The 4599-nt window shown below is 50.6% G+C and overlaps 1 pseudogene; it reads left to right on the plus strand.

Moving 5' to 3' along the window:
- Positions 1-410: 410 nt before the first annotated feature.
- LOC125166773 (striatin-4-like) lies at positions 411-3639 on the plus strand (annotated as a pseudogene).
- The last annotated feature ends 960 nt before the right edge of the window (positions 3640-4599 follow it).

Here is a 4599-nt window from a genome sequence, read left to right on the forward strand (position 1 = left end):
AACAGATTGAAAGGAATCCTAAAAGAGAGGGCCAGCAGATGAGGAGATATCAGGACTGAAGTAGAGAAGACCAAACCCAAAAGCTTCCTTTAGCCATGCTGCTAAGGGTTCTAGGGATTTCCAGTGAGATAACAGTGGAAATTAGTATAAATACCACAGAACATAGTGTTCATAGTTTGTAGTGAAGAACTATGTCCAAGCTAATTTAGAGTAATTTGTTTACAGTTCTTATTTAATATGGTCTTCATTAAGTTATTCTCAATTACTTCTTTTTTTTTTTTTTTAACAATGCCTTTAATGATCATTACCATCTCTTCTTTTTTGGCAGGAAGAACATAAGGGGGGGAGGGGCAGATAGAGGGAGACAGATGATCTGAAGTGGGCTCTGCCCTGACAGGCTGACAGCAGCGAGCCGGTGTGGGGCTTGAACTCACAAACTGCGAGATCATGATCTGAGCTGAAGTCAGATGCTCAACCAACTGGACCACCCAGGTTCCCCTCAGTTACTTCTCTTGTGGTCTTTATTAAGGGTTGGATTAATGGACTCCTCTAATTAATACTCTAGGAATATTAATGTCTGTATCAGATTGACCTCACTCAGTTGGCATATTAACCATGCCGTCTATTTTCTGATAGTTTGACATCTTGGGACCTTGCTGACCCCAGAGGGAGATAATTCCTAGAGATAGCAAACAACTTGCCTGTGAGCAAACACTTCACATGCAAACCAGCCAATTTAGTGCCCACAGCCCTCAACCATATCTTTTACTGGGCTCTCACACTCGGGGCCACTATCCTCTGCCCTAATCACCCCCCAGTCAAATAACAGACAACCAGGAACACCCCTCTATGCACCCCCTAGAGCCTGATAATTTTAAAACTTGTCAACCCTAAAGCTATTTATCCTGTTTCCTTTCCATGGAAATCACAACAAAGGCTACTCCCCACATTTTCCCCTTGACCCCTTCACCTTCTGACCAAATCTGGTGCCTCCCTACGTGGCCCCCCATGGCGTGGTATGCCCCCTCCTCTTGGGAACTGTGAGTATACAAACTTTTTTCTATGGCACTTTTCCCCTGATCTTTTGGTTTTGCCATACCTGAATAATAACAAAATCTTTATTTTAAAATGATCGGTGATTATGTTTAAGAAGAGACCTTAGCCAGGTTTCTTCTTATCTGTGTTGGGATGCACATTACAAAGGAACTTACGAGTGTTTTCCCATACTGTCCATACTGTCCCATACTGTTAGAGCAAAAACATGTTTTTATGCAAATATTAATATTCTGGCCACTAGATAAAGAATTTCTGTAATAGGGTAAAATGGATGAAACAGAATTGTATCGAAGCCTCTTCTATAGCCATGAGAGAAAGAAAAGGAGAAGTGGGCCATGATTTGGGCATGATCCCCTCACTGCTGGTCAATGAGAGAATGCTTAAGAATGCATCACAGAGAAGGGAAGGTGTGAATGCACTCAATAAACTGAAGTCAGGAGTATTAGTTGGCACATAATAAGGGTAACAATATTTAAATACAAGGAATATGAATCACATTCATGGGCCAGATGGAGATCTGGAGAGTGGGGCAGGAATAAAGTATATCTCACAGTGTGATGTGTTTCAGTTTACATAGTTTAGGAGACAAGGAGTCCCAAGCTAAATTGGAATACTCCACTGATCCTCCTTGCTCTGTGTCACAGAACCAGACCCCACTGCCCCTCAAGGGTCAATGGATCCAGAGAACAGCTTACTCACTTCTCTGCAAGTCAAGAGAAACCTGGAGAAGTAAAACCGTTCACCGTGAAACTGGATGGCTACAAGATATCAGGGCGGAGACGACACTTCACCGTTTCTGTAGGGGCAACAGTGCCTCCGTTTCCTCATCTGCCGCATTGTAATGGAAATAGCACTCAGCTCGGAGGACTATTGTCAGTTGAGAGAGGTCTGTAGAGCACTGGGCACACAGCCTGGTCCATGTGGCTGTTCATTAAGAGTTAGCTAATGCCGACAGCAGGCGTGCGGGCGGTCCACGCCTCCGTGACTCAGCAGGGATTGGTCCCACTGTGGCGGCTGCCAGCTCCTGCCACTGGCTTGGCTCTGGCGCAGGCTGGTCTGATGGGATGGCTCTGGCCTCCTGCCCCTGTCCTGGGGCCCAGCTGGTAAGGGAGGCGGAGGCGGAGGCAACCCGGGCCCACCGCGGCGGCCAGAGACCCCTGTGCTTGCGCTGGATCCCGCCCTTTATGCAGCAAGAGTCCACGCGCTTGGAGCGGAGAAGGCCCGCTCGCACGTGGAAAGTGCCCCCTTGCAGACTCAGGTGACCTTCCTCCGGAGGAAGGGAAAGGGCAAAGGAATGTCCAGACCCGGTGCAGTGGATCAAGACTTTAAATGTGCGCTGAAGCAGGAGAGGGCCAAATATGATAAAGTTCAGTGCAGACCTAAACCACGGGGAGAAGAAACCAGAACTGTCAGAACAAGTGTCCAATGGCCCTTTGGAGTCAGTCGCACTGGAGAATAGCCCGCTGGTGCAGTAGGACGGTCAGCGCCTTCTCCGACAGTATTTGGAATAGGTGCGCTACACAGACATCATCCTGGACATGTGGTTCAGGCGAGTGCGGTCCCTACTGGGCCACTTGTTGGAGCTCAGCAGGGCCACGGAGTCCAGTGAAGGGGGCTGCAGGGCCACGCTGGCCCCTGGAGGGCTCCATGGTGGCAAGTTACTGATGGTGAAAGAGAAGCACGAATAGACCAAGAGGAATGTGACAGGCAAAGATGGTAAAGAGCACTTGGGTGGCTGGGTGCTGGAGCAGATTCCCTTTCTGTAGAATTGTGAGGAGGAGGAGGATGGCCATGAGGACCATGAGGAGGACTACAGCCATGAGGACAACTGTGAGCTGGACAGTGTGCAGCACAAGAAGCAGCACGTGAAGCTGCCCTCCAAAGCCTGATGAGGATGAGGATGAAGAGGAAGTATGACTCCCAGGATGCCGTCCATGAGTTCGATTTTCTGGGCTCAGGAGAGGATTGGGAGCTCTTTCCAGACCCTTAACAATGCACTGGAGAGGGACCCACCATGAGTCAGAAAACCAAGGAGCCCAGCTCCAGGGAATTTTGGCCAACCTTTGGGATGTGGATGGGGTGTCCCCCAAAGGAACTGGTTCGCCTCTTGGCACACCCCAGTCCCCAGCCACATGAAGACGTTTTCATCATGAATAGGATCAGGGGCAGGGAGGTAGCTTGGGGAACTTGCCGGATCTTACCATCACCAATGACAATGACCTCAGCTGTGATCTCTCTGACAGCAAAGACGTCTTTAAGAGGATGTGGAACCCCAAAACACCACTTTTATGACCTGGAGGTTGGTAGTGTCTTCCTCATACTGGAGTTGAGGAGAAGCAGCAGCCCAACCCAGATCAACCAGGTGGTGAGTCACTCAAAGCAACCCCTCATCATCATTGCCATGACAACAGAGACATCTGCTTTCTGGACAACCAGACAGGGAAATCTGTGCACTCCATGGTCTCCCACTTGGACACGATCACTAGCCATGGACCCTAATAGCATATTTCTTTTTTCCTTTTTAATTTTTTTTTTAACGTTTATTTATTTTTGAGACAGAGAGAGAGACAGAGCATGAACGGGGGAGGGTCAGAGAGAGGGAGACACAGAATCTGAAACAGGCTCCAGGCTCTGAGCTGTCAGCACAGAGCCCGACGCGGGGCTCGAACTCACGGACCACGAGATCATGACCTGAGCCGAAGTCAGCCGCTTAACCAACTGAGCCACCCAGGCGCCCCTAATGGCATATTTCTGATGCTGGGAAGTCATGACCAATCGCTGTGGAGCCTGGACAACAAAACATGTGAGCAGGAGATCATGGCCTATCACAAGAAGCATGAGGAGGCTATCCAGTCTGTCACCAGCCACCCCAACAAGGCCTTCATTGCCAGTGTGGACACTGACACCCCTGCCAAGATCTTCGTATAATGCCTACCTGGCCCAGCCCTGACTGCCATGCTGACTGGGGAGCAGGCCAGGCAGGTGGAACTAAGATGACTCCCAGCCTCAGTCTGGAGGCCCAGAGGCCCAGCCTCTTCCCACCTGCCTCAGAGCCTGGTGGTACTTCCCCCAGGAGACCATTCCCCATGGCCTACCCTTCCCCAAGCATCCTGGGGAGTGGCCTCCTTTGGGAATCACCCTCCAGAATGGCCTCTGGGAGTTTCCTCTCTGGGCCCTGGTGCCCAGTCCTGGTATCTGAGCTGCCTTCTTGGGCACAGCACAATTGGGGCTGGGTGTCCTTGGGGGTCAGCTTTTCCAAGATGCCAGAAGATGCCAGGTTCTCTCTTTAACCCCCAACTCCTCTTTTCCATCTCCTCAGACCTGGGTGGGAGCTGTGCTGTGAGGAGCCCCAGGCACCCCTGCTCTGGGTCCCCCCAGATGCCATGAAGCCAGTTGGACCTTGGACTGTACTCAGTGGGCGTACCAGGCCTGGTCCACCCAGGAAGCTTGCCCAGACCAAAACCCTCCCCTCAAGTTCCCTCAACACAGCTTTCTAGAAACTACCCAATGCCTCTAGGCCAGTAACTGCCTAGGGAGCAGGTG

This window comes from Prionailurus viverrinus, chromosome B2 (genome assembly GCF_022837055.1).
Source record: "Prionailurus viverrinus isolate Anna chromosome B2, UM_Priviv_1.0, whole genome shotgun sequence".
Lineage (NCBI taxonomy): Eukaryota > Metazoa > Chordata > Mammalia > Carnivora > Felidae > Prionailurus > Prionailurus viverrinus.